Genomic DNA, 13,978 nt, shown 5'->3' on the forward strand with positions numbered 1-13,978 from the left:
TAACTTTCCTAAAGTCATAATTAGGAAGCAGCACTTCCCAGGTGGCGCTAGTGGTAAAGAATCTGCCTGCCAATTCAAGAGACAGGAGAGGTATAGGCTTGATCCTTGGGTCAGGAAGATTTCCTAGAGAAGGAGATGGCAAACCACTCCAACATTCTTGCCTGAAAACATCTCATGGACAGAGGAGCCTGGTGGGCTACAGTCCATGGGGTGTAAGGAGTTGGACATGACTGAACTTGCATGCAAACTCAGAATGTTTCAGTTTAGTTAACAAAAATTCACTTACACAGAGTCAAGGTTTTCGTAGTGGTAAAAGTAGGGTTCAAACACAGATTGTATGATTCTTGGGCTTCCCGGGTGGCTCAGTGGTGAAGAATCTTGCTGCCAATGCAGGAGCTGCAGGAGATGTGTATTTGATTTCTCGGTTGGGAAGATCCCCTGGAGGAGGAAACGGCAGCCCGCTCCAGTTTTCTTGCTGGGTTAGTCCCGTGGACAGAACAGCCTGGTGAGCTACAGTCCATGGGGTCACAAAGGGCTGGATACCATTAAAGCAACTGAACACACACGTGTGTATGCTTCTAAATCTTTCCTGCTGGGCTGGAGAACCTCTCTGTATTTTGGGCAGAGGTCCACACAATCTGTTACTGTTAATAAAATTGGCTTAATAAAAATACAGTAATTTCTTGTTCATATTCAGGCATAATTTAGAGGTATTATGGGTTCAGTTCCAGACCACTACAATAAAGCAAAAATTGCAATAAAGTGACTCACCTGGATTTCTGGTTTTCGGGGCACATGAAAGTTATGTTCTCACTATACTGTAGTCTGTTAATTGTACAATAGCACTATGTCTAAAAAAACAATTTGCACATTTTAATAAAAATATTTTACTGCTGAAAAGATGCTAACAGTCTTCTTAGTCTTTATCTTTCACGGTTGTCTCATTGTTTTTTAAAATTTATTTTATTGAAGTATAATTGCTTTACAATGTGTTAATTTCTACTGTACAGAAAAAGGGTTCAGTTACATACACACACATTTTGGTTTTCTTTTTCATTATGTTTTTTTCATTTTGTTTCTTTCATTATGGTTGTCTTTACAGGAAATTGAGGATAGGTCCCCGTACTGCACAGTAGGACCTTGTTGCTTATTCATTCTAGCTGGTATCTGAAAATTCTAATCTCCCACCCCATCCCTTTCTTCCCCTCCCACCTGGCAACCACAGATAGGTTCTCTGTGTCCGAGTCTGTCAGTTTCATAAATAAGTGAATCTGTGTCATGTTTTGATTTCACATATAAGTTATACTCTATGATATTTGTCTTTCTCTTCCAGACTTGTTTCACTTTGTATGATCATCTCTAGACCCACCCATACTGCTGCAAATGACATTACTTCATTCTTTCTTATAGCTGAGTGCTATTCTATTGTATATTATGTGTACATAGTATGTATGTAACATACATGTGTATATGTATACATATGTATATGTGTGTGTACATATTACACACCTACTTTACCCATTCATCTGTTGGTCAACATTTAGGCTGTTTTCATGTCTTGGCTTTTGTAAAAAGTTCTACTATGAACACAGGGGTGTGTGTATCTTTTTTTGAAGGATAGTTCTGTCCAAATATATGCCCAGAAGTGGGTTTACTGCATCATGTATGGTTGCCTCACTGTTGTCATGGTGGTGGTTGCTGAAGGTTAGGAGTGATGCGGCAATTTCTGAAAATAAGACAACAGTGAAGTTTGCTGCATTGATTGATTCTTCCTTTCAAGAGCAATTTCTCGGTAGCAGTATTGTTTAATAGTCTAACATACGGTAAAACTTCTTTCAAAATCGGAGTGAATACTCACAAACTCTGATGCTGCTTTGGTGGTGGTTTTGTGGCTAAGTCATGTCTGACTCTTGCATCCCCAAGGGCTGTAGCCTGCCAGGCTCCTCTGTCCATGGGATTTCCCAGGCAAGAATACTGGAGTGGGTTGCCATTTCCTTTTTCAGGGTATCTTCCCAACCCAGGGAGCTTTAGCAACTAAGTTTATATAGTATTTCTAATCCCTTGTCATTTCAACAATGTTCACAACATATTTACCAGGAGAGATCCCATCTCAAGAAACCACTTTCTGTGCTCATTCATAAGAAGCAATTCTTCATCCCCTAAAATTTTATCATGAGGTTACAGCAATTCAGTAATATCTTCAGGCTCTACATTGAATTCTAGTCTCTCTCTCTCTCTCTCTCTTTTTTACTGTTTCCATCACATCTGCAGTGGCTGTAACCTCCACTGAAGAATGAGCCCCTCCAAGTTATCTACAAGGATTTGACTCAACTTCTTCTAAGCTCCTGTTAATGTTGATATTTTGACCTCTTCTCATGAATCATGAATGTTCCTAATTGCATCTTGAATGGTGAGTCCTTTTCAGAAAATTTTTAATTTACTTGCCCAGATTCATCAGAGAAATCACTATCTGTGGCAGCAATAGCCTTACAAAATGTATTTCTCAAGTAATAAAACTTGAAAGCTGAAATTACGCTTTGAGCCACAAGCTGTAGAATGGATGTTGTGTTAGCAGTAGTCATGTCCATCTCCATTAGAGCTCTTGGGTAATGAAGTGCATTGTCGGTGAGCAGTAATTTTTTGAAAGAAATATCTTCTTTTTCAGCAGTAGCTCTCAACAGTGGGCTTAAATTTGCAGAAAATCATGTTGTGAACAGATGTGCTGTCATACAGACTTTGCGGCTTTATTGATAGAGTACAGGTAGCACAGATTTAACATAAATTTTAAGGACCCTTATATGTTCAGAAAGGTAAATGAACATTGGTTTCAGCTTAAAGTCACCAGCTGCATTATCCCCTAACAGAGAGCTAAACTGTCCTTGAAGCTTTGAAGCTGGGCTTTGATTTCTCCTCTCTAGCTATGAAAGTCCTAGATGATATCTCCTTCCAATGTAAAGCTGTTTCATCTACATTGAAAATTTGGTGTTAAATATGGTCACCTTCATTTATTATCTTAGCATGATCTTCTGGATAACTTGCAATGGCTTCTACACCAGTACTTGCTGGTTCACCTTGTATTTTATGTTATGAAGATGGCTTTTTCCCCGTAAACCTCATGAATCCACCTTTGCTAGTTTTAAGCTTTTTTTTTTCCCCTGCAGCATCCTCATCTCTCTCAACCTTCATAGAATTGAAGAATTATTTTGGATTAGGCTTTGGCTTAAGGGAATGTTGTGATGGTTTTGATTTTCTATCCAGATGATTACAACTTTCTCCATATCAGCAATAAGCCTATTTTCCTTTCTTATTATTCATGTGTTCACTGGAGTAGCACCTTAAATTTCATTCAAGAACATTTCTTTTGCATCCACAACCTGAATGTTTGGTACAATAGGCTTAATTTTTGGCCAGTCTTGACTTTCTGCATGCCTCCCTCACTGAGTTTGATCATTCTAGCTTGTGACTTAAAGTGAGAGATCTGTGATTATTCCTTTCACTTGGACACTTAGAGGTCAGTATAGGGTTACTAACTGACTTGCTTTCAATATCTTTGTGTCTCAGAAACTGGGGAGACTCAAGGAGAGGGAGAAATAAGGGGATTGGAGCAATCGGAAGACACACATTTGCTGAGTTGTTTGCTGTCCTATATTGATGTGGTTCATGGCATCTCAAAACAAACTGCAAGGGTAACATCAAAGGTCACTGATCACAGATTATCATAACAAATATAATAATAATGAAAAAGTTTGAAATATTACAAATTACTAAACTGTAACACAGAGACATGAACTGAGGGGATGCCGTTGGAAAAACAGCAGTGATAGACTTGCTGTCTGCGAAGAAAGAGATGTAATATTTTGCTTGAGAAGTCCTAGCAAAAGCTCCATCATGTTTTACTGTTTTTCAATATGTCACATGTCCATCCCTTGACCACTGTGGCTAATTAGAGCTGTCTGCTGAAGTCAAACCCCCCGAGTCCTCAGGCAAGCTAGTAAAGTAGGGAGAACATAGCTTTCTACAGGAACTTTGGAGTATCGTTTTAGAAGAAGAAGACTAAAGGGATGGTAGGAGACAAAAGCAAAGGATTTTACGAAATGTAATCATAAGGAATTATTATCCGGTACAACTCTGATTCTATTGTAGCCAACTGCCATAGACACTGGCCCAAAGGGGAAATGTACCTCACACAGGAGCATTTCCAATGTACCTGAGTTTTATGGTCACATCACGGCCAAGAACATGGGCGTCCTGTGGTTTAAAAAGGGGCCAGAGCACTAGGCTACATGTTCATCGGCATCTCTAAAGCCTCAGCATTGTGCCAGTGAAGGGGCTGATGATTTCAGTCACTTTTTCCCAAGTTTTCTTCATTCCTATAACTTACACTTAGCTCACGTCTTTCCTTTCATATCAGCCATCACTTAGTTCCAGATTCTTACCATCTTTTTAATCTTTCCTTTCCTAAGCAGAGAACGAAATCTCAAAAATGAAAAAAAGTCACGTCCTAAATTTCTCATTTTCTTCCAATATGTTCATTGAGAAAGACAAATTCATACATTAAAATTCACATGTCACATTTCTCCTCTTAGGACTTTAGTAGGTGCATGGATTTTTGCCTAGGGAAAATCAGGTATAAGGGCTTCCCAGGTGGCACAAGAGGTAAGGAACCTGCATGTCAATGTAGGAGACATAAGAGATGTGAGTTCAGTCCCTGGGTCAGAAGATGCCCTGGAGGAGGGAATGGCAACCCACTCCAGTATTCTTGCCTGGAGAATCTCATGGACAGAGGAGCTTGGCCGGCTACAGTCCATCAGTTCACAAGGAGTCAGACAACTAAAACGATTTAGGATGAACGTGTGTGATCAGGTAAATTTATCTTCTCATTAAGTAGAAATTTGACATATTCTCCCAAAGCAGGTTTTGTCCTGTGAACTCTTGAATAGTTTTCAGATTGGGTTATTTTGTTTTAATGAAAATTATGAAAAAAAACTTTTAAGTGTAAATTTATGTGATTTTTAAAAAATTCCCTAGTTAACATCAGAAAAAAATTAGATCAAGAATAAGCTAAGGAAGACTAAATAGAATTACTTGTTAATTCACCTCTTGCCAGATGCCGGGCCCAGTACTACCAGCATATTGCTGTTGATTCAATAACTCCTTTCCTGGGTGTAACTCAGTTTGGGAACTTTTCGCTTTCAGCTAAACATTTCTTTAAAGTGGTTTTATCTCTAGTGGTTAAAATTTTGCTGAACTTGACCATGCATGAAGATCAGACATTGGCTTATTTTGGGGTCCCAGAGTTGTAGTGGATTTTTAAGAAGTTGGGAGTCACCCATGAGCCATCATAGCTCATCTCTCTACCAGCATGTTGCTGTCAGAATCCTAGCCAAATTTTCTCCTACCTATTTTGCACATGTGACCCTCTAGTCTATGAGCTCCTGACCACGGGCTCTTGAGTATCTTTTGGTCGTAGAACAGCAGATCAATAAGTTATTCTGAGTTAAAAAGGATATATAATTGTGTATTTATATTTACCTGATTTTCTCCAAGTTTATATCATGATCTTAGAGTATAAGGAGAGATTATAACGTCTACAACATCCTTTAGTATTTGACTCATAATTTGTTTCCATTCAATGCCAAAACACTCAGGGTGAATCCCTCTAAATTGCTGTTAATTTATATATTTATATATGTAATATATGTATATTATATATACCAGTAAACATCAGGATTCATAATCGTGTGCTGGGCTAGTTACTTAAAAAATAGAAAGTGTTGTTTTAAGGGGAGTTGCTTAAGCCCCACATTCTGAAATGGCTGACCTGAAGAATGGGAGAATGCACTGAAAAAGCGATTCATTTCTCCCTCAGAGGACCTACTAAATAGGGTCAGACTATCTGGCACTTCACATTCTGAAGTAGAGCAATGTGAAAGTTCTTTTTCAAAAACTAATAAACAAATGAGAGAAAACAAACTTTACGTAGGCTTCAGTCAGTAAAAAGCTATAATGGCATAAGCTATAAATAAGCTGTAAATGGCAACAGTTCTTTTGAATGATGGCCACATTAGTAAACTAAATTGAATATGTGTTGAGTCATTACATAGTAAACCTTTTACAAGCCTTAGAAAAGCATTGGAAATAACTATTGTTGAGAAATATATCATGATATGCACTTCACAAATACCACCTTTAATTAGTTGCTCTTATGTTTGAAGAGCAATTGACTTTACCTGTGACTACAAATCCAAGATCTAGATGTCTAGGTGTCTGTCTACACCCTAGAACATAATTTGCATTATGACTAAACGGGGCCACATATTGGCACTAGATTATATCCTGGTTTATTTTGTTTGCTCATCAGCATCTAACATATTATTTGGCACAAAGAAGATTCTTTTTTTTTTTCATTTATTTTTATTAGTTGGAGGCTAATTACTTCACAACATTGAAGTGGGTTTTGTCTTACATTGACATGAATCAGCCATGGATTTACATGTATTCCCCATCCCGATTCCCCCTCCCACCTCCCTCTCCACCCGATCCCTCTGGGTCTTCCCAGTGCACCAGGCCCGAGCACTTGTCTCATGCATCCAACCTGGGCTGGTGATCTGTTTCACCCTAGATAATATACATGTTTCGATGCTGTTCTCTCAAAACATCCCACTCTCGTCTTCTCCCACAGAGTCCAAAAGTCTGTTCTGTACTTCTGTGTCTCTTTTTCTGTTTTGCATATAGGGTTATCATTACCATTTTTCTAAATTCCATATATATATGTTAGTATACTGTAATGGTCTTTATCTTTCTGGCTTACTTCACTCTGTATAATGGGCTCCAGTTTCATCCATCTCATTAGAACTGATGCAAATGAATTATTTTTAACAGCTGAGTAATATTCCATGGTGTATATGTACCACAGCTTCCTTATCCATTCGTCTGCTGATGGGCATCTAGGCTGCTTCCATGTCCTGGCTATTATAAACAGTGCTGCGATGAACATTGGGGTGCACGTGTCTCTTTCAGATCTGGTTTCCTTGGTGTGTATGCCCAGCAGTGGGATTGCTGGGTCATATGGCAGTTCTATTTCCAGTTTTTTAAGAAATCTCCACACTGTTCTCCATAGCGGCTGTACTAGTTTGCATTCCCACCAACAGTGTAAGAGGGTTCCCTTTTCTCCACACCCTCTCCAGCATTTATTGCTTGTAGACTTTTGGATAGCAGCCATCCTGACTGGCGTGTAATGGTACCTCATTGTGGTTTTGATTTGCATTTCTCTGATAATGAGTGATGTTGAGCATACAAAGAAGATTCTTAATAAATATTTGCTGAGTTGGATCAGTAATCACCCCACATTGAAGTTTTTACTGTAGTACATTGTGATAGTTTATTTTTTTTAATAAATGAAATGATGATTTTATTTATATATTGCACAACATAGAAAAGTGTTTTGCTTTGTTTTTACAATATCTCATTTGATGATTCTTTTTGCTCATACCATTAATATTCATTATTTTATGCAAAAAACTTTTATTGAAGTATAGTTGATTTATAATGTGCCAATTTCTGCTGCACAGCCAAGTGATTCAGTTATACATACATATATTCTTCCTTATATTCTTCTTTTCCATTATGATTTATTACAGGATATTGAATATAGTACCTTATGCTATACAGTAGGACTTAAAAAAAATTGATTCATTGAGGGTGGCTTCCTGTCTTTTCAATACAGAATTCCCACCATTAAGTGTTGGGCTTAGCTTCTAACAAGCATTCAATAAATATTTGTTCCACAGACAAATGGAAGTTAAATTAATTATGATACCCTTGAAAAGGACCAGGTGAGAAATGCTCCAAATGTGAGAGTTGAAGTCATTGAAACCAGAAGTCTATGGCAGATTTACCCAAAGACAGACTACAGATTATGGAGATTTGAATTTATATTTATTTGACTTCCTATCAGCATGCCTCATGAGCTCTACTCATAAACTCATAAACTTGTTATGCCTGACACTTTAAAGTCAGAAATGTTTAATTCTTCACCAGCAGCAATAAGTTACTCACTTTCACTGCTGATTGCACCAGAATATTTTCTACTTGGAGATTGTTTTCTACAAACCAACTCCCTCACCCTCCCAGTAATATCTCTCAATGCAATAGAAATTATTTGAGAGATCTCAGTACCAAGATAATATCTGTGTTACTATTTACATCCTGATTATTTTCTCTTATGAGATCTAGCTGTCCTTTTGAGATTTTGCTTATTTTTCGTCACCAATATCTCTTGAGCCTATAAAGTGTCCTTCATTGTTCCCTGAGTGTGAATAAATAGCCGCAGCTTCTAATCCTTCGCCTGGAAACCATCTGTTCAGGTCTTTGACAGTGTGGAGATGATGCAACAAGGTTTTGCTTGTCAGCGTATTTCTCCTGATCTGAAACCACAAACGTTTTCTTCTGAAAATTCCCAACGTCTCAAAGGGAGGCTTGTGATGTTCCACAGCCTTTGAGACACACGCTCATGGCACCGATGTGGGAGTGACAGGGTTTAGTTTATACATTACATGGTGTTGACTTTTTCCATGTACGGAGTTATATGTAGGGAGACAGGAGATAATTGAAGTAAAAGTATCTAAATTTCTGAAATGCTTTCAAATATATCAATATTATGTAATGATGGGAATATACAGTTACAAATTTTCTAAAGTAAATGCTCTAAGAAAAAGAAGGGGAGGGGTGTATTTTCCCTTACTGTCAGCAGGGATATTTTTAGTGCTTATTTGTCCTTGCGATATCAGAGCATTGATCACTTTCTGATTTATACTGTCCTCATTTTCAACTTGCGTTGTAGGTACAGCTGGTGCCCTTCCATAACCCCTCAGGCCCAGGATGGCTCCTACCCATAGTGTTGCTAGCTGAACACCTCTGACTCTTCATCTGAGTGCTTTCAGCTCCAGAGCAAGGTGAGAAGTAGAGAATTAATGCCCCAAGAGCAGCCTACAACCGATGATGGATGGGAAGTTGAGGAATGGATACTCCAGTCTCTGTCCATTGGCACAAAAACCTCTGAAGTTCTTGTTTCTCTGCTTGCCAGTGGAATATGGAGTTCTCAAAAGGTGAATTTCTTGATAATGCACTTTTTTGGCTCCCTTCACTTCCCTATTTTGCTTGCCAGACCTCAGGGATGTTTCCTGGGATTGCCTCCTGAGAGAAATGCTTATGTTTAAATCCTTGCCTCATCATCCTGATGGAACTCAGAGACCATTCACACTGCAGTGAGCTGAGAGCAGAGATTCTAATCATTCTATCATTCATCTCACAGCATAGTTCAACAGACGTGCACAGACCTGGCTTTCAATACTGGGTGAATGACTTTCTGAGCTTGCTTTAGTAATGCATTTTGCTATGAACACAGATTGGTTTGTAATATTAAACAGTTCCTAAGAATCTTCAAGGCATGCTACTAAGAATTAGGTAATAATTATCATGTATTGAATATCTATAGTGGTTGGTAGATTCTGAGGTACACATTTAGAAAGTACATCTTATTTTATCTTCATAAACTAAGAACTAGTTAAAATGGACATGGTTTCTGTGGTTAGATTGCCAGGTTTCAGGGTTCATTACAATTCTGGAGACCCTAGAAAAAGAACTTTCCTATCTATGCCTCTTTCATCTCCTATAAAATGGGATGAAATTACCTATCTTTTCAGTAGTTACCCTAAAGCTGAGTTTCTCTGCCGAGTTTGTGATTAATCTCTCTATCTCAAATTTTATTCCTTTTCTTGCCCTGCACCTGTTCCTTCAAGATTGAGGAAAATAAAAGAAAATAGGTCATTATAAGTGAGCAGGACTCTATAGGGCCTTCCCAGGACAGACCCCTCAATATCCTCTGCCTGCCTTTTGTTTGTAGAAAAATTTTATTCTTCTAGGCTTTCCCTAAGTTCCAAAGAGCAAATTTAATCAGAGGAATGAGAAAAATGAAGAAGCAAAGGAAAACAATCGAGCAAGACAAAACAATAATCATTTAGCTATTAAGCAAAGCCAGGACATTGAGTTCCTCCTCAAGGGCTATAGATAACATTCTGAGTCATATCCTTGAGCTATGTTTCAGATACTGAAATCCAGCTATTGAAATTTAACTGCCTGCTGACCACAGGCATATACATAGACCTCAGACAACTTGGAACCAGGAGGTTGAAGATGTTGACTCCTAATGGCCTCATTACCCAGCAAACAGAAGAGTGTCCACAAGATGATCAGGTACTCTGTGACCCTTGCTCTCACCCCTTCTTAAAAAACCCTTCCCTGAAATCCACTGGGGGAGTTGGGATCTTCTGAGCATCTCCTGCCTGCATTCCTTGCTTGGCACCCTGCCGTGAATGCCGGACTTTCCCTCATCATTACCTGGCATCAGTAGATTGACTTTTTATTTGAAGCCTCACTGCATGCGGGTGAGTAGAACGGGTTTGGTTAGATATCAGAATGAATGAATTTGATATTACCAATACAAAGTTATGGTAAATAAAATGATTTTTTATTTTTGCATTATCGATAATTTTTTTTCTCAAAAGATTCCTGTCATCTCTCTCATTTCTTCATCAAGTATCTATGGACTATATAATATACTCCAGATATCATGGTGAGTATTGGGAATTGACAGGGCCTACCTGGGTGCTCATTGTTAAAATGGCTCATTATGTTGACCTTGCAAACAAAGGATAAAGTCACAGTGACCCTTGAGATCGACCAAATTGCCCGATAGACATTCTGTTTTCCCGCTGGTGCCTAACTTCTCAAGGCTATGAGACCACTTGATTCCAAATCTCTGGCTGTGTGAACGTAGGACTCAGCTACAGGCTAAAAATCAACCACATCCTTTCAGAGAAGTTTTCATTGGCAGGGAGGGTATAAGGAAGACCGCGTCAGACAGCGAGGACGCTGGTTCTCCTCAACGCCCAGCCATGCTCTCATTTCCCCTTAATAAATTTCCCTTTCTTTGCCGACCTGCCTGGCTCACTCTTTTTCTCCACACTCGCCTCGCAGGAATATAGCTGGGAACAAGGGAAACACAGCTCTTGTTTTCATGGAACAGATTTTACAGTTTTGTAAGGGTGACAACCAACCATTTGTACAACTAAAGATAGTGTTGTAAACTGTGAAAATGAATGATTATATCAACAGCTACCAGGGAGGCATAAGATCGTTTGAGAGGTCTGGAGAGCTTGCCTCAGGAAGTGACTTGAAGAATAAGTAGAAATTAGGCAGTGAGAGAATTGGGGGCTGGCTGGGGTGGGGGTAAGCATTCTAGGGAGAGGAAGCGGCTGATGGGGATTCTCCAGAGTAGCAAAAATCTTTGTGCATTTAAGAAACTGAAAGAAGGCCAGGGGAGCCGGATCGTAGTATTTTAAAATTCTCAACATCCTAGAAAAACCTTGCTTTCACTTTTTCAGTAACTTGGTTTCCTCATACCATCTTGTAAATTTGTTCAATATCAGAGCGCTCTTACTCACCTTGAGGTATCCAAGACTTAAAAAAACAAAACTAAAGCTTAATAAAATAAAGTTAGTTCTTACGGACTCAGAAGTAATTTTTCAAAAGTTCTTGGATTTAAATATTCTTTTGTCAGCTCAACTTTAATTTCAGAGGTTTTAGGAAAAGAATAATTATATGCTAATTCTGATCTCAAAATGTCACTGAGAATTATTAACCAGAAAAGAAAGGAATATTGTATTTAAATATTTTCTACCAGAATAAAATTTTTTTAAAAAGGTCTCATTATTTTAGATTTTGAGCATTATCTGAGCATGCCTCTGTTCATATTATTTACTGTTTCTACATATTTAAATAAAAGTCCCAGGAAATTCTGGTGTTAACAACTTTATGCACGACAAAATTCACACTATTTTCATTTGTGTGAAACAAAATATTCACAAATTTATAATGTAAATATTTATAAAATAATAAGATTAGCATGATAATAGTTTGACGTGTGAATTAAAGACATTACCTGCCATGTGTGCATGCTAAGTCGCTTCAGTCCTGTCGATTCTTTGCGGCCTCGTGGACTGTAGGCTGCCAGGCTCCTCTGTCCCTGGGATTCTCCAGGCAAGAATACTGGCGTGGGTTTCCATGTACTCCTCCAAGAGGTGTTCCTGACCCAGGGATGGAATCTGTGTCTCTTATGTCTCCTGCATCAGCAGGTGAGTTCTTTACCTGGGGTACCTGCCATATCAGCCATCAAGTCACCACATTACAGCTGTCCCCAAAGCGCAAGCCCTGAGCAGCCTCAGAATGAGTGAGCATAGGACACTGGCCCCGGATAGGTGGGTGTATATCAAAGGAATGATTCCCGTGAGCCCAGAATCTTGCATCTTCCTTTATATAAAGAACTAAGTTCCTTGAGATATCTGGCTTTCTTTAATTAGCAGTTTTCTTTTGATATTCTGTACCTGGTCTTTATTGCAAAAACTCCTATAAATCCTGCCTTTCCCACGTCCTCTTGGGAACAGTCCCTCAGAGTTTTCCGAGATGCTGTGTTGCAGGCTTAAACCCTCATTTTTGTCACCAAATAAAAGATAATTCTTAAATTTTAGATTTTGCTTTTTTCCCCCTCAGTAAACAGATGTTACCCATGAATAGGAAGGATGAGTTTAAAGTCTTCTTGTTTTTAATTTATAATTTCATGCTAACATTTTTATCAGTTAAATGAGATAATCCACATATTAACACACAGTAGCATTAATTTTTTCTGCTGCTGCTATTTAGCTGTGTATCTTCGCTATGTTTCTTTCCAAATACTTTCCTATTTACCTACAAGAACCTTAACAGCTTCTGAAAAGCAAAGAAGTTTTTTTTTTTTTTTGATTGATAGTAAATCACCAAGTAAGGTTGACCCTAAAATATAATGGACATGAAATCTTCCTCCATAAGCAAAGTTCAGCATCAATAATGACAAAATAGAGATCACCGGACCCCTTGTATCTGAGTAATTCAAGTCCAAAATTACTGTAGATATTTCTTTCTCTTCCTTACTGTTATTTCTAAAAAAAAATCAGCCAATCCTATCTTTATGAACACTTTAATGACAGAACAAAAGTTGCAACTTTTGTTGCAACATTGTGGAATCTAGAGTCGCAAAACACACCTCAGAGGCCATGAAGACAGCGAGGACAGTTTATTTTGCAGGCGGGTCCAAGGGCAGCCAGTTCCCAACAAGGACTCTGGTGTTTCTGAGAGGCCACTGGTTACAGGTTAGCGACCTCTTTGTTGTGTAAGATTGAGTTTTACAGCAAGTAGGTGCTAGGAGAACAAACAATGTTAAAGCGGGGAGGGGGCGCGGTAATGATTATAGGTCAAGGGGGGTGTCTCCAAGGTTAATCTAAGGAGGCAGCCTGACCTCAGCTCTCCTTTGTCATGTGTAGGGAGGCAAGTCTCCAGGAGCCCATCTTGCACTAGCAACGGTCTCCTCACTCTTGGGCAGCTTTCAGCCCCAGCTCACACTCAGTCTTCAAGATGAGGTCTCTCCTGCTTTCCTCACACAGGCCCCACCAGCAACATATCCATCTTGGAGCCGGGAGTGCTTCTTACCTCCAGACCAATATTGAGAAGCGCTTTTCCACGGTTATTCATTGTACCTCCCCTTTGCAGCAATCTGGGATCTCTGCTTCTAAAACGGCATGCCTCTCTCACTGGGGGTGGGTGGAGAGGTAGTCTGAATTACTCTAGTCCAGTGATCTAAGTTAGCATCTCGTAGACGTTCTGGTTGAATCCACAGTTCAGGAAGATTGCTAGTGATCACATAGAAAGAACAGGCTTGGGAAAGCTTATTCGGTAGATACATAAAAAACCAAAGTAACAGTTTGCTCCTTCCTGGAGGGTGGGTGGAGAGTTAAGGGCTATGTTGTGATTTAGTCATTTACTAAGCTGTGTCTTAACTATTTTATAATCCCATGGACTGTAGTCTGCCAGGCTGCTCTGTCCATGG

At 39.0% G+C, this 13,978-nt stretch overlaps 1 pseudogene; it reads right to left on the reverse strand.

Annotated features, from left to right (window-relative positions):
- Positions 1–1,999: 1,999 nt before the first annotated feature.
- On the reverse strand, positions 2,000–13,623 carry LOC136147902 (tigger transposable element-derived protein 1-like; annotated as a pseudogene).
- Between the last annotated feature and the right edge of the window lie 355 nt (positions 13,624–13,978).

This window comes from Muntiacus reevesi, chromosome 16 (assembly GCF_963930625.1).
Source record: "Muntiacus reevesi chromosome 16, mMunRee1.1, whole genome shotgun sequence".
NCBI lineage: Eukaryota > Metazoa > Chordata > Mammalia > Artiodactyla > Cervidae > Muntiacus > Muntiacus reevesi.